This window comes from Procambarus clarkii, chromosome 67 (genome assembly GCF_040958095.1).
Source record: "Procambarus clarkii isolate CNS0578487 chromosome 67, FALCON_Pclarkii_2.0, whole genome shotgun sequence".
Classification (NCBI taxonomy): domain Eukaryota; kingdom Metazoa; phylum Arthropoda; class Malacostraca; order Decapoda; family Cambaridae; genus Procambarus; species Procambarus clarkii.
The window spans coordinates 16,153,407-16,178,406 of NC_091216.1; the positions used below are offsets into that span (position 1 = coordinate 16,153,407).

Consider the following 25,000-nt stretch of genomic DNA (forward strand, 5'->3'; position numbering starts at 1 on the left):
CTATATCTCTGGATATCTATCCAAATATTTATCTCTATCTTTGTTTATTTCTCTCTACCCCTTAACACCCACCCCCTCCTTGTTTACCCATCCCCTTGGTCCTCCCCTTACCCCCCCCCCATCTACCTCACCCTTCAAGAAGCACAGAAACAAATGTATGGGCCTCTGAGATGGCTGTTTTTTTTTTTATTAACACATTAGGTACATCTGCATTAGTGCAGCTACCCTAGACTATATGAAGTGGAGTACAGTGTGTCAAAAAAAAAAGCTAACTAGGTGATGCTATAAAATCCCCATCACACAGGATGGTTAGTCATACAGAGACATGTGATAGGCGGTCTGCACTGGCAGACTCCGGATGCATTTTGAGGATATCAACAACACAAGATTGAATAAGGTAGCAGTGGTAATACAAGTCCCCATCTCGCAGGATGGTTAGTCATACAGGGCCATGTGTTTGATTCTGAGATGGCTGTTCTTTTTTCTTTTCGCTAACAACTCTACGGATATCCTACTAGATATATCACACTTTACTCCTTAAGTTTTCAGTTTTACTCCTTAAATATGGCCCAGTGGTCTTTATAATTGCTAATATTTCCTAAAGCATTCAATTCAGGGCTATCCCGAACACCCTATGTCTGCCCGTACCCTAGACCATTTCCCCTGCAAATTTGGGCAAGGCAATTTTTTATGACAATTGGGCAATTTTTATGACCTTTAGCGTCTGGCCTCCAACTTTAGACATATATTCTTGTAGTATAGATGTTATATTGAAATTGTGTAACTAGCTTCAGATGACTTATTTCAAGGAAGGAATGGTGCCCAAGCACTTTGACTGGACGGTAGAGCGACGGTCTTGCTTCATGCAGGTCTCATGAAGTTCAGTCCCCGACCATCCAAGTGGTTGGGCACCATTCCTTCCCCCCGTCCCATCCCAAATCCTTATCCTGGCCCCCTTCCAAGTGCTATATAGTCGTAATGACTTGCCGCTTTCCCTTGATAGTTCCCTCCCTTATTTGCCGAGCTGAATGAATGTTTGGGGTTCACTTCCAGAACCCCTTACGCACCTCTGTAACCTTTTCCACCACCGCCCACGGCATAGGTATGGGGTGCATAATGACTAAATCATCTCCATTTTGTTTGAATATAAAGAATTATTGATCAATTGATCAGTTATTTTTGTCTCGGTTGATGATGGGAAAGGGGGGGGGATGGGAGAGGGGGGGGGGATGGGAGAGGGGCTGTAAAATAAAAAAATAAAAAGAGAGGGATAGAGGCAGAGAGACAGAGGAGAGAGAAAGTAAACAAAGACACAGAAGGAAAACAAAGAAAAACATCACCTAACCCATATATATGAAAAAGAGAGGGACGCTGTTTCTGTCCGCCCAGCATGGACCCTTATCATATCGCAGTCCAGATAAGGATCCAGGACGGACCGAAACGTCGTCCCGCACATTTCATACACGTGTGGGCTGAGTTTGAGAGTTTCAGCCCCGTTAATGTGACACACTCTACAAAGACAATTGCCGGAAGATCGGCAATTGTTGTTACGATACGTAATAAATACGTAAAATACGTAAAATATACGTAAAATACGTAATATGTAAAATATTAAGATAGTAAAATATGTAAAATAGTAAGATACGTAAAATACGATAGTAATTAAAGTGCTTTACTTTGCAACTTGCGAGGGCTGAAGTAACAACTAAACACACACACACACTGTCCCTTGCGACACACAACCCGCTAACTCCACACATCACCAAAAACATTTACTAGGGTAAGTAAATAAGCAAGGACGCTTAGAGTGGTGTGCGCACGCGCAAGGATGAGTCACTTGGGCCAGTTACCCCTTTCATCCACTCCGTTTTCTCTGATGGCACAACCAACAACAAAATATAAAAAGTTCTCTCACAAGAACCTGTAAATCTCAGCACTAACAGGTCAAGGCTATATTAGCATGTTTGGAAAGTAATATAATGCATTTACTCTAAAATAACATATGTATCAAGTTGTTTACACAGCGTGTGACAATTCTTTAGATAACAATAGCTATGTCAACAACGTTACAATTCTGCCCCATATTAAAAGTGTAATACAAGTTCTGCCCAATATTAGTACGTTCAGTTGACGCACTGAAACACTGCACAGAAACTGAACAAGGAATGTTGAGCCTAACATCACCCCCCCCCCCCCGTCAACTACCACGGCTGTGGTAAGGCACAAGCGCTGCATTTTTTAACTTCCACAAAAAACAAATCAGACCCTTTCACCTTTAGTTAATTTATTATACAACCCAAAACCATCCTGTGAGCGGATGTGGAAAATATTCTATAGGCTGAGCAGTTTAGATTTGTGGTTTACTGGCTACAGGGTTTGTGAGGCGAGAAGGGAGGCTATCGTACTGTAGTGTTGTATCTATCGTTACGATACATTACGATAAGCTAAAGTCTGTTCACTGTCTACAACAAACAAACTTAGGATTCCTGGTTAGGATTGTGGGTAATATCACATCCAGGATCAAATACTTGGACATTTCTGGAACATTAGAGATAAAATTGTCGCAAAATATTCTTCAAAAATTACGGAGATGTGATATATGTGAACCGTTGTGTTGACAATATTTACATTTGGACAGATCTACGTCAGCAGCTGGCATAGACTCCCACAGGTACTTGTAAACCAGCCTAAGCCTATTCGTGTAGCCGAGTCTAAACCTATTCGTGTACCCGAGCCTAAGCCTTTTCGTGTAGCCGAGACTAAGCCTATTGGGTAGCAACGTCTATCACACATTTTTTGCAGATTTAAAAGCTGCCCTTTGCCATGGTATGTAACTGAAGTTTGAAGTCTTAATATATTCATAGCCGTTTCTTACAGCATATGCTCCCAAATACATAACTTATTGTAATCCTGGATTGCCGAAAATAATACAAAGAAAATTATAAAAAAATCTCAACTCCTCAGGTAGCTGAATCTCGAAGATATTTTATCTTCGTACGACCATGGGAGCACCGCATATTGGAACGAATTAACAGTAGATATGCGGTGCTCCCATGGTCGTACGAAGATAAAATATCTTGGAGATTCAGCTACCTGAGGAATTACGAGATTTTTTTTATAATTAATTAATGGAACATCCATTAACATTCGTAGATTATTAGATGTTAGTACTGCTAGACTAGGCTACGGTATACAGCAATCTGTGTTACATCAACTTCACCTGTTGATGTAACGCTGCCCAAGTGTAGGTTACCTTAGCATAACGTTTCCCACCCATTATCTTTAGATGATTTCGGGGCTTTTTAGTGTCCCCGCGGCCCGGTCCTCGACCAGGCCTCCACCCACAGGAAGCAGCCCGTGACAGCTGACTAACACCCAGGTACCTATTTTACTGCTAGGTAACAGGGGCATAGGGTGAAAGAAACTCTGCCCATTGTTTCTCACCGGCGCCTGGGATCGAGCACAGGACCACAGGATCACAAGTCCAGCGTGCTGTCCGCTCGGCCGACCGGCTCCCTTCCATTACATCACTATCCAAATGAATGTAAACAAAACGCAAGAATTTAAAAAAACAAAATCTCACTAATATTCAGGATTTTCCAAGTATTTCATCCAAAATATCACGTGTGTATTTCCCATAAACTGAACTAAATATCCCACGTGTGCCTACTGTATGTAGGTCACACGCTACATCAGTTCGTTAGGCTGTGACTAGGCTCGGCATTACCACCACCGCTCACTGGATGGGCGCCCAACCACTTGGGCTGGACGGTAGAGCGACGGTCTCGCTTCATGCAGGTCGGCGTTCAATCCCCGACCGTCCAAGTGGTTGGGTACCATTCCTTCCCCCGTTCCATTTCAAATCCTTATCCTGATTGATTGATTGATTGATTGATGAAGATTAAGCCACCCAAAAGGTGGCACGGGCATGAATAGTCCGTAAGTGGTGGCCCTTTTAAGCCATTACCAGTATCAAGAGCTGATACTGGAGATCTGTGGAGGTGCGACTGCACCCTGCGTGACGGGAGATGTCTCCCGTCCTTATCCTGACCCCTTCCCAGTGCTATATAGTCGTAATGGCTTGGCGCTTTCCCCTGATAGATCCCTTCCCTTCGCTGGATGGGTGTGGGGGGGGGGGGGGCGCATAGGTACACAACGGGACTAGATCAACACAATACCAATTGCTTAGCTCGAAGGACACGGGCCCAATCTTTGAACCTATTACTTTACTAACTTTTCCGCAACCGCCCACTGGATGGGTATAGAGTCCATAATAAGATAACTTATGATCAGAGCTATATTTGTGCCTTCGTGTAGCAGTGCATTGATTCCAATATTCTATGACAGCAGGTGAAGAGCGTTTCTTATGTCTTCACTACTAACTGTGTTCACCGATACTGCACAAGGCAACTCCTAACTGCCTTGAAGAATGGCCAACGCACACCACTAACTCTTCTGAAAGGCAGGGAAAAGAGCACTCTGCTCAGAGGACATGACAGCCAGCACAAGCTTAGTCCAGTGAACAAGACAGGGCGTGGTATCGGCCGACCAGGGAGCATGCCAGGCGTCCAGCCCAGCGGGGGGGGGGGGGGGGGGGGTCGTAGCCGATGAGTCGATAAAGATGTAAAATCACGATTTTGACCTGAGAGGAGTGTCATGACCCAAATCCCGTGCGGTTTTCCCAGACATCTGGAGTCAGCACCGCTACTCCATCACTCACACTCGTCAATATTCTACACGGAACAGTGCTGGAGAGCGCCTCGCTTGCTATGCACAAATTTCAGAATCACGGAAGAGGATGATAAGTAACCAAACCACAAGGTTGGTCCAAGAACTTGTATATGCTAAGAAACTTCCACATTACATCACTGGAGAGAAGAGTCAGTCTCGACATTGCCACAGGACACTGTGGTGCTGATAAGGTAGACACAAAGGCGGTGTTCGCAAGAGAAGAGGTCACGTGAGAAGCTCAGATGAGTCTAAGGGCCGCAAGAAGGAAGAGGTTCTGTGTATGGGTCGTGGACACGTATCATGTATTAGGGGGGGGGGGGAGAGGGGCTCACTCCACGTGCGGATTCACATACAGATACGATAAATTCTAAGTCATCGCACCAGTTGGTGGTTGAGGTAAGGCCCAGAAGCTACACGTAAATCCTTGAAAACTGAAATATGGCCACACAAACAGCCGAGATCCTTAGCATATTAAGACTCGTTATTTCAAGGACAAGACGACCCGTATCGTAGATGGACAGCTTGTGCTGGTGATTTGACAAGCGTGTAACTTAAACATCTGCTTAACATAGGCGCTACAACTAGGACACAACCTAACACATCAAGGCCGAAGCGAATTTATCCAAGAATGTGTACAGATCGAGTCGCTGAAATCCGACTAGGCTCCTCAATTTGAACGACGTTATCGTTAGCGTCCATAACGAGGGGCGTCAAGAGGACGTAGCTGACGACGCCGTCTGGAGTGTCCCGCGGGCGCCAGACAAAACCATCCCTAGCAGCGTAGTTGGCACATTACAAGTGCCAACTACTGATGCTTTTATCAACCATCTTCACGTCAACCAGCCAGGTTGTTGTTGTTGTTGTTCAGATCTCAGCTACTCTGAACAAAATATCCATGTAGCACGGACTATAGCGAGTCCATAATTAAGTTTGATTATTCACGATAACGTTGTTACCGTGTTATTCAGCTATGACTGAAAATTAGTTAAGTAGAGACTGTATACAAATACCAGCCCATCCTCCTGACCCGAGAGTACTAATACCAACCTACCAACATGTACTCTTGGACCCCGAAAACTTCACGTTAGTAATTAGAGAAAGTAATTACTTTTAGAGAGTCCAAGAAAAAGCTAAAAATCAAACGTAACAATTTCTGGGCCTATAGCACGTATATGTACCACACTAAGCGTGTACACGCCCTAGGCTTCCTAGACACACAAGGTTAGCTACTTTATTTACATTTCCGATTACCTAGAAGGTCATTTTTGCTAATTCAGCAATACAAAACGTGAACTTTTGTGGGGTTCCAAGTGTACATACGGGTACGTTTGAGCGTGTAGTTGCTGTAAGTACTGTCAGTGTGGAGGGATGAGCTGATGAGTACATGCTCATTGAGGCGCCCAGTCTCATACATAATGATGTAACATTATAGACGCACTCACACTCTCTATATTCAGTCTGAAAAAAGAGGTCAAATATCTTCGATGTTCCGCACACGACTCTCCAAGACTAACCTGATAATGTCTATTAATCGTTAATGAAAACAAAGTTATAATAAATTATCGGTTTGCTAATCAACACAACAAAGTTACTTATGTGTGTTTATTGGGCAGTCCCCAACTGCTCGCTCGCTCGCTCGCTCGCTCGCTCGCTCACTCACTCACTCACTCACTCACTCACTCACTCACTCGCTCACTCGCTCACTCGCTCACTCGCTCACTCGCTCACTCGCTCACTCGCTCACTCGCTCACTCGCTCACTCGCTCACTCGCTCACTCGCTCACTCGCTCACTCGCTCACTCGCTCACTCGCTCACTCGCTCACTCGCTCACTCGCTCACTCGCTCACTCGCTCACTCGCTCACTCGCTCGCTCGCTCGCTCGCTCGCTCGCTCGCTCGCTCGCTCACTCACTCACTCACTCACTCACTCACTCACTCACTCACTCACTCACTCACTCACTCACTCACTCACTCACTCACTCACTCACTCACTCACTCACTCACTCACTCACTCACTCACTCACTCACTCACTCACTCACTCACTCACTCACTCACTCACTCACTCACTCACTCACTCACTCACTCACTCACTCAAAAAACAAACTCGAATTCAAATCTTAACTATGAAAGGACAAACATTTATGAATAGAGTTTGTTTACATAAAATTACAGCGCACACACACAGGGTCCTGATAGCTGAGTGGACAGCGCTTTGGACTCATAGTCATAGGGTCCGGGTTCGATCCCGGTGATGGCAGAAACAAAATATGGGCAGTTTCTTTCACCCTGATATGCTTCCTGGGGAAGGTGTGTGTGTGTGTGTGTGTGTGTGTGTGTGTGTGTGTGTGTGTGTGTGTACTCACCTAGTTGTACTCACCTAGTTGTGTTTGCGGGGGTTGAGCTCTGGCTCTTTGGTCCCGCCTCTCAACCGTCAATCAACAGGTGTACAGATTCCTGAGCCTATCGGGCTCTGTCATATCTACACTTGAAACTGTGTATGGAGTCAGCCTCCACCACATCACTTCCTAATGCATTCCATTTGTCAACCACTCTGACACTAAAAAAGTTCTTTCTAATATCTCTGTGGCTCATTTGGGCACTCAGTTTCCACCCGTGTCCCCTAGTACGTGTGCCCCTTGTGTTAAATAGACTGTCTTTATCTACCCTATCAATCCCCTTCAGAATCTTGAATGTGGTGATCATGTCCCCCCTAACTCTTCTGTCTTCCAGCGAAGTGAGGTTTAATTCCCGTAGTCTCTCCTCGTAGCTCATACCTCTCAGCTCGGGTACTAGTCTGGTGGCAAACCTTTGAACCTTTTCCAGTTTAGTCTTATCCTTGACTAGATATGGACTCCATGCTGGGGCTGCATACTCCAGGATTGGCCTGACATATGTGGTATACAAAGTTCTGAATGATTCTTTACACAAGTTTCTGAATGCCGTTCGTATGTTGGCCAGCCTGGCATATGCCGCTGATGTTATCCGCTTGATATGTGCTGCAGGAGACAGGTCTGGCGTGATATCAACCCCCAAGTCTTTTTCCTTCTCTGACTCCTGAAGAATTTCCTCTCCCAGATGATACCTTGTATCTGGCCTCCTGCTCCCTACACCTATCTTCATTACATTACATTTGGTTGGGTTAAACTCTAACAACCATTTGTTCGACCATTCCTTCAGCTTGTCTAGGTCTTCTTGAAGCCTCAAACAGTCCTCTTCTGTTTTAATCCTTCTCATAATTTTAGCATCGTCCGCAAACATTGAGAGAAATGAATCGATACCCTCCGGGAGATCATTTACATATATCAGAAACAAGATAGGACCGAGTACAGAGCCCTGTGGGACTCCACTGGTGACTTCACGCCAATCGGAGGTCTCACCCCTCACCGTAACTCTCTGCTTCCTATTGCTTAGATACTCCCTTATCCACTGGAGCACCTTACCAGCTACACCTGCCTGTCTCTCCAGCTTATGTACCAGCCTCTTATGCGGTACTGTGTCAAAGGCTTTCCGACAATCCAAGAAAATGCAGTCCGCCCAGCCCTCTCTTTCTTGCTTAATCTGTGTCACCTGATCGTAGAATTCTATCAAGCCTGTAAGGCAAGATTTACCCTCCCTGAATCCATGTTGGCGATTTGTCACGAAGTCCCTTCTCTCCAGATGTGTTACCAGGTTTTTTCTCACGATCTTCTCCATCACCTTGCATGGTATACAAGTCAAGGACACTGGCCTGTAGTTCAGTGCCTCTTGTCTGTCGCCCTTTTTGTATATTGGGACCACATTCGCCGTCTTCCATATTTCTGGTAGGTCTCCCGTCTCTAGTGACTTACTATACACTATGGAGAGTGGCAGGCAAAGTGCCTCTGCACACTCTTTCAGTACCCATGGTGAGATCCCATCTGGACCAACAGCCTTTCTAACATCCAGATCCAGCAGGTGTCTCTTGACCTCCTCTCTCGTAATTTCGAACTCCTCCAAGGCCGCCTGGTTTACCTCCCTTTCTCCTAGCACAGTGACCTCACCCTGTTCTATTGTGAAGACCTCCTGGAACCTCTTGTTGAGTTCCTCACACACCTCTCTGTCATTCTCTGTATACCTGTCCTCGCCTGTTCTAAGTTTCAATACCTGTTCTTTCACTGTTGTTTTCCTTCTGATGTGACTGTGGAGTAGCTTTGGTTCGGTCTTGGCTTTGTTTGCTATATCATTTTCAAAATTTTTCTCTGCTTCTCTTCTCACCCTGACGTACTCATTCCTGGTTCTCTGGTATCTCTCTCTGCTTTCTGGTGTTCTGTTATTCCGGAAGTTCCTCCACGCCTTTTTGTTCAGTTTCTTCGCTTCCATACATGCCCTATTATACCATGGATTCTTCTGTTGCTTCTCGGATTTTTCCCTTTGGGCCGGGATGAACCTGTTTACTGCCTCCTGACACTTTTGGGTAACATAGTCCATCATACCCTGTACAGACTTGTCTCTGAGGTCTGTGTCCCAAGGTATTTCACTTAGGAAACTTCTCATCTGTTCATAATTCCCCTTTCGGTATGCCAGCCTTTTGATTCCTAGTTCTTTTTGGGGGGAGATAAGTCCTAGCTCTACCAGGTACTCAAAGTTCAATACACTGTGGTCACTCATTCCCAAGGGCGCTTCCATCTTAACTTCCCTTATATCCCATTCATTTAGGGTAAATATCAAATCAAGCATTGCTGGTTCATCTTCTCCTCTCATTCTTGTTGGTTCTTTGGTGTGCTGGCTTAGAAAGTTTCTTGTTGCCACGTCCAGCAGCTTAGCTCTCCATGTTTCTGTGTGTGTGTGTGTGTGTGTGTGTGTGTGTGTGTGTGTGTGTGTGTGTGTGTGTGTGTGTGTGTGTGAGGGGGATAGTTAGTAGTTAGTGACAGTTGAGAGGCGGGCCGAAAAAGCAGAGCTCAACCCCCGCAAGCACTAGGTGAATACAACTAGGTGAACACACACACACACACACACACACACACACACACACACACACACACACACACACACACACACACCAACTGCAGCAAGAACTTAAAAAAAACACATTCGTTAAACGAGAGAAATTCAAGTCGGACCACAAGACTTATGGAGTCCGCAGCCGACAGGAGCAGCACCCACCACCACCACCACCCGTCACACCCACCCATCACCACCCGTCACACCCACCCATCACCACCCGTCACACACACCCCACCCGTCACACCCACCCACCCCACCCGTCACACACCCACCACCCGTCACACACACCCCACCCGTCACCACCCGTCACACACACCCCACCCGTCACACACACCCCACCCGTCACACCCTAATGACCTATCTACACTTATAGTGTAGACTCATTGCCCTCGATGAGTTTGAGGACAGTGGTCTACAATGGTCTTGTGATGAGCTCTAGTGACAATCATCAAATTGGGGAGTCGAGTCTTTAAATTCGAATTGTTACAGAGCTTAAATGACACAGATTAATTCGATTCAAATATATATAAGATGTTGAATTTAGTCTGCGCACCTTAGCTCATTAACGAGATTTAAAAGAGGGGGGGCGGGTAGCCTAAGGTAGTCTATCAATTTAAGATGTATTTTATTGTCTCAATAAAAGTACTTGAACTTTATTTAAGAGAAGTATTTGAGTCAAGTGTCAGGTTGTGAGGTGGAAGTGGTTGACCTCACACTGTAATTATTGTTACATTAAAACAGTCTCCGTGGTGTAGTGGTAAGACGCTCGCCTGGCGTTCCGCGAGCGCTATGTCATGGGTTCGTATCCTGGCCGGGGAGGATTTACTGGGCGCAATTCCTTAACTGTAGCCTCTGTTTAACGCAACAGTAAAATGTGTACTTGGATGAAAAAACGATTCTTCGCGGCAGGGGATCGTATTCCAGGGACCTGCCCGAAACGCTACGCGTACTAGTGGCTGTACAAGAATGTAACAACTCTTGTATATATCTCAAAAAAAAAAAAAAAAAAAAAACATTGATTATAACCATACTATACATATGTGCCAGTTTAGACCTATTGTCTTATGTATGACCCTCAGTCCTGCGTGACAGGGAATACCAGCATTATCCTCACTTTAATAAGACTTAATTGAAATCCTCAGATTAGGCAATATTGTAATTAATTTTGTCAATAAAGATGTTAATAATAATAACTACTGAACAACACAGGACGAGTCCTCAGTTATTTAGTAGATACATTTATTATTCAGTTATTTATGCTTATTGGGAGTCATTTATTTTATTGGTGGGAAATAATTTGTTGTTTAATAATTAATTACACAACTTTCTCTCAATTTAAAGAGGCTATTTTCGCCCTGTCTATTCCACTCAGTATCTTGCATGTTGTGATCATTTCTCCTGTTTCTTCTGTATTCCAGGGATGTGATGTCCGATTCCTTCGACTTATCCACATAGCTTAACCCTCTTACCTCTGGCACTAATCTAGTCGCAAACCTCTTTTTTTTTTTTAAGCTTGACAACCTAAGGTGTCCAAGCCGGAGTTACATATCCCAGTACTGGTCTTAAACGTTGTGTAGAGCGCCTTGAGAGAGAGTCGTAATTTAGGTTTCTAGATGACGTTCAATAGCGTCCCTTATGCTGCTGCTCTCACCCTGTCTAGATGTGCCTCTGGTGCTAGTGATGGACTCATAGCCGCTCCCAGATCCCGTTCTCTCTCATACTCCTGCAGCTGCTTCCCACTTGTGGTGTAGACACCTCCTGGAGCTGCTCAACATTGTGGTGTAGACACCTCCTGGAGCTGCTCAACATTGTGGTGTAGACACCTCCTGGGGCTGCTCAACATTGTGGTGTAGACACCTCCTGGAGCTGCTCAACATTGTGGTGTAGACACCTCCTGGGGCTGCTCAACATTGTGGTGTAGACACCTCCTGGGGCTGCTCAACATTGTGGTGTAGACACCTCCTGGAGCTGCTCAACATTGTGGTGTAGACACCTCCTGGGGCTGCTCAACATTGTGGTGTAGACACCTCCTGGAGCTGCTCAACATTGTGGTGTAGACACCTCCTGGGGCTGCTCAACATTGTGGTGTAGACACCTCCTGGGGCTGCTCAACATTGTGGTGTAGACACCTCCTGGGGCTGCTCAACATTGTGGTGTAGACACCTCCTGGGGCTGCTCAACATTGTGGTGTAGACACCTCCTGGGGCTGCTCAACATTGTGGTGTAGACACCTCCTGGGGCTGCTCAACATTGTGGTGTAGACATCTCCTGGGGCTGCTCAACATTGTGGTGTAGACACCTCCTGGGGCTGCTCAACATTGTGGTGTAGACACCTCCTGGGGCTGCTCAACATTGTGGTGTAGACACCTCCTGGGGCTGCTCAACATTGTGGTGTAGACATCTCCTGGAGCTGCTCAACATTGTGGTGTAGACACCTCCTGGGGCTGCTCAACATTGTGGTGTAGACATCTCCGGGGGCTGCTCAACATTGTGGTGTAGACATCTCCGGGGGCTGCTCAACATTGTGGTGTAGACACCTCCTGGGGCTGCTCAACATTGTGGTGTAGACACCTCCTGGGGCTGCTCAACATTGTGGTGTAGACACCTCCTGGAGCTGCTCAACATTGTGGTGTAGACACCTCCTGGGGCTGCTCAACATTGTGGTGTAGACACCTCCTGGGGCTGCTCAACATTGTGGTGTAGACACCTCCTGGGGCTGCTCAACATTGTGGTGTAGACGACACCTGGGGCTGCTCAACATTGTGGTGTAGACACCTCCTGGGGCTGCTCAACATTGTGGTGTAGACGACACCTGGGGCTGCTCAACATTGTGGTGTAGACACCTCCTGGGGCTGCTCAACATTGTGGTGTAGACACCTCCTGGGGCTGCTCAACATTGTGGTGTAGACACCTCCTGGGGCTGCTCAACATTGTGGTGTAGACACCTCCTGGGGCTGCTCAACATTGTGGTGTAGACACCTCCTGGGGCTGCTCAACATTGTGGTGTAGACATCTCCTGGGGCTGCTCAACATTGTGGTGTAGACACCTCCTGGGGCTGCTCAACATTGTGGTGTAGACACCTCCTGGGGCTGCTCAACATTGTGGTGTAGACATCTCCTGGGGCTGCTCAACATTGTGGTGTAGACACCTCCTGGAGCTGCTCAACATTGTGGTGTAGACACCTCCTGGAGCTGCTCAACATTGTGGTGTAGACACCTCCTGGAGCTGCTCAACATTGTGGTGTAGACACCTCCTGGGGCTGCTCAACATTGTGGTGTAGACACCTCCTGGAGCTGCTCAACATTGTGGTGTAGACACCTCCTGGAGCTGCTCAACATTGTGGTGTAGACACCTCCTGGAGCTGCTCAACATTGTGGTGTAGACACCTCCTGGAGCTGCTCAACATTACGGTAAGTTTCCTCAACGCTCGGAAGGTAAGATTAAACAGGACCTGCTTTAAAAAACAGTAAAAAATCGTGTTTATTTTAAAAATCAGCGTAAACAAGATGTAAAATATTTACATTCCTACACTTGTTAATATTTGTTGTCATTTGGTTGCCATTTGCTTATAATTTTGCACACAGACACTGAACACAGCATGTCGACCGTAACGTCAAAATTGTGGTGGTGGAGGGAAATTAAAATCCTCGCATTGTTGACGGTGCTTGGGACTAATGCTGGGTGGGGTTCCCACGCTCCTGGTTATCTTGAGGTTATCTTAAGATTATTTCGGGGCTTAATGTCCCCGCGGCCCGGTCCTCGACCAGGCCTCCACCCCCAGGAAGCAGCCCGTAGTAGCTGTCTAACTCCCAAGTATCTATTTACTACTAGGCAACAGGGGCATCAGGGTGAAAAAAAAACATTTTGCTCATTTGTCTCCACCGGGGACCGAACCCGGAACCTCAGGACTACGAATCAGAAGCGAAATGTAGCCAAACCGCTGCATTTTTTAGGGAGTGGTAATGGAGAGAAAGCATGTGCATAAGTGTTTTTTTCACACTGAGAAGTGCACAGAGCGCGCCCGCGCACGCTCCTGCGGAAACAATAGGAGCGCTGGCCAGGTGCTTGACGGTCAACGTGCCGGGTGCTTGACGGTCAACGTGCCGGGTGCTTGACGGCCAACGTGCCGGGTGCTTGACGGCCAACGTGCCGGGTGCTTGACGGCCAACGTGCCGGGTGCTTGACGGCCAACGTGCCGGGTGCTTGACGGCCAACGTGCCGGGTGCTTGACGGCCAACGTGCCGGGTGCTTGACGGCCAACGTGCCGGGTGCTTGACGGCCAACGTGCCGGGTGCTTGACGGCCAACGTGCCGGGTGCTTGACGGCCAACGTGCCGGGTGCTTGACGGCCAACGTGCCGGGTGCTTGACGGCCAACGTGCCGGGTGCTTGACGGCCAACGTGCCGGGTGCTTGACGGCCAACGTGCCGGGTGCTTGACGGCCAACGTGCCGGGTGCTTGACGGCCAACGTGCCGGGTGCTTGACGGCCAACGTGCCGGGTGCTTGACGGCCAACGTGCCGGGTGCTTGACGGCCAACGTGCCGGGTGCTTGACGGCCAACGTGCCGGGTGCTTGACGGCCAACGTGCCGGGTGCTTGACGGCCAACGTGCCGGGTGCTTGACGGCCAACGTGCCGGGTGCTTGACGGCCAACGTGCCGGGTGCTTGACGGCCAACGTGCCGGGTGCTTGACGGCCAACGTGCCGGGTGCTTGACGGCCAACGTGCCGGGTGCTTGACGGCCAACGTGCCGGGTGCTTGACGGCCAACGTGCCGGGTGCTTGACGGCCAACGTGCCGGGTGCTTGACGGCCAACGTGCCGGGTGCTTGACGGCCAACGTGCCGGGTGCTTGACGGCCAACGTGCCGGGTGCTTGACGGCCAACGTGCCGGGTGCTTGACGGCCAACGTGCCGGGTGCTTGACGGCCAACGTGCCGGGTGCTTGACGGCCAACGTGCCGGGTGCTTGACGGCCAACGTGCCGGGTGCTTGACGGCCAACGTGCCGGGTGCTTGACGGCCAACGTGCCGGGTGCTTGACGGCCAACGTGCCGGGTGCTTGACGGTCAACGTGCCGGGTGTTTGACGGTCAACATTGACAGCGGCCACTGACCCCGCCCTCCTGCAAATTCGTTAAAATTACGACGCAACAGTAAAAAATATATGCGCCACAATACTGACGCCTTCTAGGCCTCGTCCGTTTCTGGATAGCCAAACAGTCGCATTTGTTACGTAGTGACAAATCGAGGAGCCGAGTTGGTAGTAAAGCGCCCATGTCTCTAAGCCTGAACACTGTATGTTCAGGAACATGTACCCAATCATAGTCCAAACGGCCCGGGTTCGATTTCCGGCCGAGGCACAAGCCAGCTTCTTTCACCTGATACCTCTGTTTACCTAGCAGTAAATAAGTACCTGGAAGTTAACTGTTACAAGTGAAAAGATTTACTGAACAAAAAAATTGTACCACTTACGGGCTATTCATGCCCGTGCCACCTCTTGGGTGGCTTAATCCTTATCAGTCATCAATCAACTGTCGCAGGCTGCATCCTGGGAATATGTATGTGTGCGCGCGCGCGCGCGTGAGAGAAATATATGTAGTATATTTGATAGAGGGAAATAAGTCGGGAGTCAGTATATTAGACAACAGACGATTTGAAAGGCGGGGTCCAAGAGCTAAGAGTTCGATCCTGCAGACACCAATAGTAAATACACACCACTTGTATGGGGGAGCTGCCGCCCGGGCCCACCTGTCCTCACAATTAACGCCATTTAACAATAGCGCCAAAATTCCAGTTATTGAGTCAAATCAAAACTCCCGTATGACTGACGCTTCGGGAACCAGTGATCCTCGGCCTCAACAGGTTAGATGACCAGTAACAACATTAACGAGAAGAGATCTAATTAGCGAGCCAGGTAGACGAATTGGAGGCTGGGGGACGAGGAGCTAGAACCTACCAGTGACTGTAGGGACACAGAGTTCGCGCCCCGAGCCCCGACCCTCACATCTCTGCTCACTTGTTTCCTGCCTAGTCTTACTTCCCCATTGTTTATGTCTCCAAGGTGTAGACCATGGCTGTTACTGCCCTCAAACTCTGCCACAGACAGCTTAGGGAAGGCGTCGTGACGGTACCGGGCGGCTGGCGCCTTGATGTCTCACAGCTCCAGATAAGGAGTCACCAGTCTTGAGGCGTCTTCAACGTGTCTTCCCTAAGCTGTCTGAGGCAAAGTTGGAGTGGGGGAATAATGACCATTTTCTCTACTTTGGAGACGATCAGAAAATAACACTTGCTACCCAGGAACAAAAATTTTTTTACACAGTAATTAGCTTACCGTAAATAATTGCTAACAATAAAACCTTTCAAAATTACCTTTCAAGAACAAAAAGTTCCAATAAGCCTCAACTGTAAACACTTATCATGTGAACACGCCACTAAACTTTACATCCCCGTCAATCTCCATCCTTATCCTCCGTCAATCTCCATCCTTATCCCCCTTCAATCTTCATCCTTATCCCCCGTCAATCTCCATCCTTATCCCCCGTCAATCTCCATCCTTATCCCCCGTCAATCTCCATCCTTATCCCCCGTCAATCTCCATCCTTATCCCCCGTCAATCTCCATCCTTATCCCCCGTCAATCTCCATCCTTATCCCCCGTCAATCTCCATCCTCATCCTACATTTCTTGTATAACTAATTCCCCCCCCCCCCTCTCTCTCTCTCCCGCCATCACATTATCAAATCCTGTGGCCAGAACAGGGCGGCCGTTGCCACAGCGACCAGGGCGAGTGGTGGTTGTGTTGTTACAACACTAAGAGTCCAGGTATAAGCCGCCACGTGGCCCGCCAACCCGCCCACTGGCGCCGCCACACCACCACGGCCTCCATAATCCTGCTTCATACCTGCTTGATGGGGTTCTGGGAGTTGTTCTACTCCCCAAGCCTAGCCTCGGTGAGAGGTTGGTCCACCAGGCTGTTACCTGGAGCGGCCCGCAGGCCCACATACCTGGTTGGTACGGCACTCCTTGATGAAAACTATCTAGTTTCCTCTTGAAGATGTCCACGGTTGTTCCGGCAATATTTCTGATAGTCGCTGGGAGGACGTTGAACAACCGTGGACCTCTGATGTTTATACAGTGTTCTCTGATCAACAATCAACATCCTGCACTTGATCAACATCCTGCAACATCCTCGACCCCCCCCCCCTACATGTGGGAGGAAACGGCGGCCTGCTTAAATACACTCAAGACTGGAGCATTAACACGTCGTGTGCCTTGATAATGGTCCAGGGCGGACCCAACCGTCTTCGCTTCTACATCTTCCGAGTTGTGGTTTGGTCATTATTTCTTCAGTCACGTTATGACTCGTCTTCTGCACTCACAACTCGTTCGAGGAATAGAGTGGTTGTGGTGCGCAGTATTTACAGACGAGGATAGTGATACGCGCTCTTGGGAGAGAACTAGCAGTAATACAACTCGTCCTCAGACCAAGTCCATTCCATCCAGCGGTCGACCCCAAAGACGCTTTCATCAATTTTAGCATTCTGTTCATTCAAAACAATCTTTCTCCAATATAAATTTATATTATTATATATTAGCATATTGTGCAAATTTAGACATTGGTTAGGTTAGGTGTTGTTCTGTTGGCGATTATTTGTATTTGTAGTATCTGGGTGAAGCATTTATAGCGGTGAGGTTCGAACAAAATTCGTCAGTGAAGCACTTGTTCCGGAAGAGTTCGGACGCCATCAGCTGTGAATCATGTGCAAACCGTTTTTCATTCATAAACAGCGGAATTCGCGGGTGGATGGAATGGACTTTGGGCCTTTGTTCAGCGGACGGGCTGCAATAATAACCTCAATGAGTTTTACCGCTCGAGGAAGCTCGGCGAGTTTACACAGTCAGCTCCGAGCAGAGGTATAGTGGAGCGTGTTTACACACCATGTTGTGTAAACACGAACACATGTTGTGTGAACTACCACGAGCCTACCAACTTTTGTGAAGGGTTCAGCTGTTGTTCCTTGTTTGTTAAATGTTCACCTCCACCGTCGCCTTGCTTAACACATTTAATTTGGTGGCTTCTTTTGATAATTACTTAACATACTTAACATACTTGCTTAAATGTTCACCTTCACCATCATTGTTTAAGTTAATATACTTGCCAGAGCGTTTCAGAAACTGAACTATCTTAACCTTTTTGCATATAATTGTGTGTGTATTTACTATTTGTGTCTGCAGAATCGAGCTATTAGCTCTTGGACCCCGACTTTCTAACCGATCTATTTTTCCTCTGTTATGTCTCCTACATTTATTTCTTTGACGCCTGATAGCTGGGTGGACAGCGCTTCCGATTCGTAGTCCTGAGGTTCCGGGTTCGATCCCCGGTGGAGGTAGAGACAAATGGGCAAAATGTTTCTTTCACCCTGATGCCCGGGCCTGTTACCTAGCAATAAATAGGAACCTGGGAGTTGTAACAAAAAGGAGGCCTGGTAGAGGACCGGGCCGCGGGGACGCTAAGCCCCGAAATCATCTCAAGATAACCTTAAGAAGATAACCTCTGTAACACACACACGATGCAGCCCACAGCAGCTGTCGAACTACCTGGTACCTATTTACTGGTCGGTGAACAGACGCATCAGGTTAAAGAAACTATCCATTTGTGTGCCTGAGCCGGAAATCGAACCCTAGCCCTTACGACTACGGCCCCTCATATAGGCCCCCGCCTCGGTGTATGTGTAGGTGTATGCATGTGTGTATGTATGCGTGCGTGTATGTATGTATGTGTGTGTGTGTACTCATTTTGTGAACTCACCTAGTTGTGCTTGCGGGGGTTGAGCTCTGGCTCTTTCGGCCCGCCTCTCAACTGTCAATCAACTAATTTTTATTACTATTATTATTATTCCACACCCCACACACACACACACACACACACACACATCCCCAGGAATGGGGATGGAAGTATCCCATCCCTCAGGAAGCAGCCCCGTAGCAGTTATCTAACTCTCAGGTATCTATTTACTGCTAGGTGAACAGACAAATCAGGGTGAAAGAAACTGTGCCCATACGTGACACATCGCAAGGCGAGCTCTCAAAAACTACACAGTTGCTCAACACACAATATATAGTGTCAATACTCTGGTACATGTGCATATATATACACCAGTTTAATGGCATGTGTGTGTCAGCTGTCGGGACACTGTCGGGACGCTGTCGGGACGCTGTCGGGACGCTGTCGGGACGCTGTCGGGACACTGTCAGGACACTGTCAGGACACTGTCAGGACACTGTCAGGACACTGTCAGGACACTGTCAGGACACTGTCAGGACACTGTCAGGACACTGTCAGGACACTGTCAGGACACTCTTATCGCACCGGAGACCGCCAACCCGCCAGCAACACCAACACTTGAAAACAACAACACATACGTCACATCTCCCAGAACCGCCCACGTCGACCCCCACGCCCCATACCTCCCCACACCCTCACTACTATATAAATAACCTGGCTGAAGCGGTACACATGGGGAGACATTTCCCGTCACGCAGGGTGCAGTCGCACCTCCACAGATCTCCAGTATCATCTATTGATACTGGAAATGGCTCAAAAGGGCCACCACTTATGGGTTATTCATGCCCATGCCACCTTTTGGGTGGCTTAATCTTCTCTCTCTCTCTCTCTCTCTCTCGGTACACATCTGTGCCAGCGCCCCCTATCGTGTCGTTCTTGTACAGCGTCGCGTCAAAGGGGACCTGTAGCGCCTGGGTGACGTCAAGCCAATCATGTGACGTGGTCATGACTGACTCCATCGTCAGTTATCACGTGATTCATGCCACCTTGGGGACCGTCCTTGTGGCAGGACTTTATACGCGCCCACAACCACTTCCTTCTGACTCGTGTCATCAATGGCTCGTCAGGGGGCGCATTATCTCCTGCTGACGTCACCTACACTATGTCTTACGATAGATTAACTCTTGCATACTCACCTCTCGTGAATGTCACACACACACACACACACACACACACACACACACACACACACACACACACACACACACACACACACACACACCACAAAATAGGTAGTTTCAAAGCGTTATATGACAGTGCTAGGAAGACGGGACACCACGAGCGTAGCTCTCATCCTGTAACTACTCTAAGGTAATTACACACACACACACACACACTCACACACACTCACACACACTCACACACACTCACACACACTCACACACACTCACACACACTCACACACACTCACACACACTCACACACACTCACACACACTCACACACACTCACACACACTCACACACACTCACACACACTCACACACACTCACACACACACACACGCAAAACAGATGCCAAATTCTCTTGGCTCTGTTCATTTCCCTTTGTTTTCAATGCTAAATCCACAACTTAATACTTCGGGGCACTCAATCTCTCTGTGTAAATACGCACGTATGCGCACATGCGCGTCTAAATACCCGTGTGCGTGTCTAAATACACGTGCGCACCCCATAAACCCCCAAAACAAGACCCAAACACCCCAGAGAACAGAGGAACAACGAGGACCTCAATATAACCCCAAACAACCAGTTCACTTTCCAGGTGGAGCGGCTGTGGGGCTGTGTGGGGCGGCGGGGACTTTCACCAAACATGCTCCCACTCTAAAATAGTCTCCCAGCTTTCTCTCTCCCATGTTAATGAGGGTCTGATGCGGCTGCATTCCCCACAGTGGCCCGGCCTGGTACCTCCCACAATGCCCCCTTGGTACTTCCCACAGTGGGACCCCTGGTACCTCCCACAGTGGCCCGGCCTGGTACCTCCCATAATGCCCCCTTGGTACTTCCCACAGTGGGACCCCTGGTACCTCCTACAGGGGCCTGCCCCCTAGTATTTTTTTACTTTCATTTTTTCACACTATACATTGAATAGTACAAAGTTTTACTAATTGCTTAGTAAGTCAATATTTGTACTATGGTGGCACATAGTTACAAAACGTACTATCTAAACAGGAGGACGGCTTGTAGAATTTGGTAATATTTACTTTATAAAGAGTCCGGAAAAATAAAGCTAAAAAATTTAAATATTCCTAGGCCTAGCTAGTATAGCACATATATGTACTATGTTAGGCCCGTCATAGCGTGTAATAGGCCTAGGATGGGTAAGCTACATTTTATGAAGCAAAGCTTTTTCCGGTTGGTCCAAATTCAATAGTACCAAATTCAACTTTCTAACTGCCCATTGCGTCAGTTAAAGATATCTTCTTGTTATCTTGAGATGATTTCGGGGCTTTTTAGTGTCCCCGCGGCCCGGTCTTCGACCAGGCCTCCACCCCCAGGAAGCAGCCCGTGACAGCTGACTAACACCCAGGGACCTATTTACTGCTAGGTAACAGGGGCATAGGGTGAAAGAAACTCTGCCCATTGTTTCTCGCCGGCGCCCGGGATCGAACCCAGGCGCCGTCAAGTTAAAGTTAAAGCAGGAGTTAAAGCCCTGAGGGTTGTGGCTCTACGAGTTTATTATATATATCTGTTTGGTGTATACATCACAGAGGAAGAAACTGAGTCACACGGGAAAGATTACATTATCTGTGGTTTACCTGTTGCTATCTCTGGCCTCGCGATATCCGCCACTCAATCTAATCACTCAAAACATTTTTTGTTATTCTGAACAAGTTTTAAAACCACAGCAAAGATTAGTAAATTAGCCAATACCATTTCAAATGAATAATCCCACCTGTACTGACTCCCGACACCTGTACACACGTGTACACACACCTGCACACACGTGTACACACACCTGCACACACGTGTACACACACCTGCACACACGTGTACACACACCTGCACACACCTGTACACGTGCACACTTAGGTCAACTGGATGGCCTTCCATTATCTCAACTCTCTGCCTTCCGCGCCCCGTTCTCTTGATTTGCCACAGCGTACAAAATACAACGTCCTAACCTACTAGTCAAGAGACGTACGAACCCAAGCCACCCACCTAACCTAACCTAACCTACCGATGTATAGAAAACGTGGATAGCTGTGAGCCGCTACTTTTCACAGTACTACGTCATTTGTACTCTGTGGACCACACCGTACAAAACGCGACGAATGAGATGAATGAATACCTCAGATGTCCCACACAGTCATCCAAGACCGGTGGACCGACTGGACTTGCAGGGAGTCCAGTTAGTGGGAAACCACTTAGTTTTCTTACTGAAAACCCCCGCTGGACACCCCCCCCCCCCCCTCCTGTACCGCTCTACCCTAATTTGGGAAAATATAAATCATATTTTGGCTTTTGGTCCACTGGAACGAGGACCCAATACCTCGGGCGACGCAGGAGTCCGTGGACAGCCACCTCCAACAGCTTGGTTGATCACACCGCCTCGTTATAGGTAAACTGCCACCATCATTTTAGTTTTGGCAACGATTTTGGACAATGAAAATACATTGTTCCAAATATAAACACCTCAGTTGTGTGCCTCTGAGCATGGCGCCAACCACTTGGGCTGGACGGTAGAGCGACGGTCTCGCTTCATGCGGGTCGGCGTTCAATTCCCGACCGTCCAAGTGGTTGGGTACCATTCCTTCCCCACGTCCAATCCCAAATTGTTATCCTGATCTCTTCCTAGGGATGTATAGTCGTAATGGCTTCGCGCTTTCCACTGATAATTCGCTCTTATAATACTAAGTACTCGAGCTGTAATTCTATATTTTAATAATAAATTTTAAAAAAGATAAAATTCTAAATTTTATAAATTATAAATTAAGTTATAATTAATAAATTCTATATTTTAATAATTAATAGAATTATAAATTCTATTCTAAATTCTGAATACCAAGACTGCAACAGGGAATAACAAAGACTGCAACAGGGAATAACAAGACTGCAACAGAGAATAACAAGACTGCAACAGAGAATAACAAGACTGCAACAGAGAATAACAAGACTGCAACAGGGAATAACAAGACTGTAACAGAGAATAACAAGACTGCAACAGAGAATAACAAGACTGCAACAGGGAATAACAAGACTGCAACAGAGAATAACAAGACTGCAACAGAGAATAACAAGACTGCAACAGGGAATAACAAGACTGCAACAGGGAATAACAAGACTGCAACAGAGAATAACAAAGACTCCAACAGGGAATAACAAGACTGCAACAGAGAATAACAAAGACTCCAACAGAGAATAACAAGACTGCAACAGAGAATAACAAGACTGCAACAGAGAATAACAAGACTGCAACAGAGAATAAGACTGCAACAGAGAATAAGACTGCAACAGGGAATAACAAGACTGCAACAGAGAATAACAAGACTGCAACAGAGAATAACAAGACTCCAACAGGGAATAACAAGACTCCAACAGGGAATAACAAGACTCCAACAGGGAATAACAAGACTCCAACAGGGAATAACAAGACTGCAACAGAGAATAACAAGACTGCAACAGAGAATAACAAGACTGCAACAGAGAATAACAAGACTGCAACAGGGAATAACAAGACTGCAACAGGGAATAACAAGACTGCAACAGGGAATAACAAGACTGCAACAGGGAATAACAAAGACTCCAACAGGGAATAACAAGACTGCAACAGGGAATAACAAGACTCCAACAGGGAATAACAAGACTGTAACAGAGAATAACAAGACTCCAACAGGGAATAACAAGACTCCAACAGGGAATAACAAGACTCCAACAGGGAATAACAAGACTCCAACAGGGAATAACAAGACTCCAACAGGGAATAACAAGACTGCAACAGGGAATAACAAGACTGCAACAGGGAATAACAAGACTCCAACAGGGAATAACAAGACTCCAACAGGGAATAACAAGACTGCAACAGGGAATAACAAGACTGCAACAGAGAATAACAAGACTGCAACAGAGAATAACAAGACTGCAACAGAGAATAACAAGACTGCAACAGGGAATAACAAGACTGCAACAGGGAATAACAAGACTGCAACAGAGAATAACAAGACTGCAACAGAGAATAACAAGACTGCAACAGAGAATAACAAGACTGCAACAGAGAATAACAAGACTGCAACAGAGAATAACAAGACTGCAACAGGGAATAACAAGACTAACAGAGAATAACAAGACTGCAACAGGGAATAACAAGACTGCAACAGGGAATAACAAGACTGCAACAGAGAATAACAAGACTGCAACAGGGAATAACAAGACTGCAACAGGGAATAACAAGACTGTAACAGAGAATAACAAGACTGCAACAGGGAATAACAAGACTGCAACAGGGAATAACAAGACTGCAACAGGGAATAACAAGACTGCAACAGGGAATAACAAGACTGCAACAGGGAATAACAAAGACTCCAACAGGGAATAACAAGACTCCAACAGGGAATAACAAGACTGCAACAGGGAATAACAAGACTCCAACAGGGAATAACAAGACTGCAACAGAGAATAACAAGACTGTAACAGAGAATAACAAGACTGCAACAGAATAACAAGACTCCAACAGGGAATAACAAGACTGCAACAGGGAATAACAAGACTCCAACAGAGAATAACAAGACTGCAACAGGGAATAACAGACTGTAAAGGTGTAGTTGTCAGCGCAACAGTGCGCCGCTCCACCCAGCAGGCGCCGGACGGACGGACGGACGGACGGACGGACTGACGGACACACACGGACACACACACACAGGGGCCTCGTAGCCTGGTGGATAGCGCGCAGGATTCGTAATTCTGTGGCGCGGGTTCGATTCCCGCACGAGGCAGAAACAAATGGGCAAAGTTTCTTTCACCCTAAGTGCCCTTGTTACCTAGCAGTAAATAGGTACCTGGGAGTTAGTCAGCTGTCACGGGCTGCTTCCTGGAGTGTGTGTGTGTGTGGTGTGGAGAAAAAAAAAAAAAAAAAAAAAAGTAGTTAGTAAACAGTTGATTGACAGTTGAGAGGCGGGCCGAAAGAGCAAAGCTCAACCCCCGCAAAAACACAACTAGTAAACACACACACACACACACACACACACACACACACACACACACACACACACACACACACACACACACCGGGACCAGCCCGCACCAAGATCACCTTCGCTCCACTGGCAGGAACAATTTATAAGTTTTAAACCCTATGGAGTCTCTGAGTGTGCTTCAATGTTATATTTCCAGAAATATTCTACTCTACACAGACGCCGTCTTGTAGAATCGGCTCTTATACACAATGTACCCAACATGAACTTGAGTCCTGGCTTTGCTCTTATAAACAATGTACCCAACATGAACTTGAGTCCTGGCTTTGTTGCTGTGGA

The 25,000-nt window shown here is 47.3% G+C and overlaps 1 protein-coding gene across 9 annotated transcripts in view; it reads right to left on the reverse strand.

Annotated features, from left to right (window-relative positions):
• The window catches only part of LOC123767543 (uncharacterized), a 357,685-nt gene that overhangs the window by 170,445 nt on the left and 162,240 nt on the right, over positions 1 to 25,000 (reverse strand). The window lies entirely within an intron of this gene.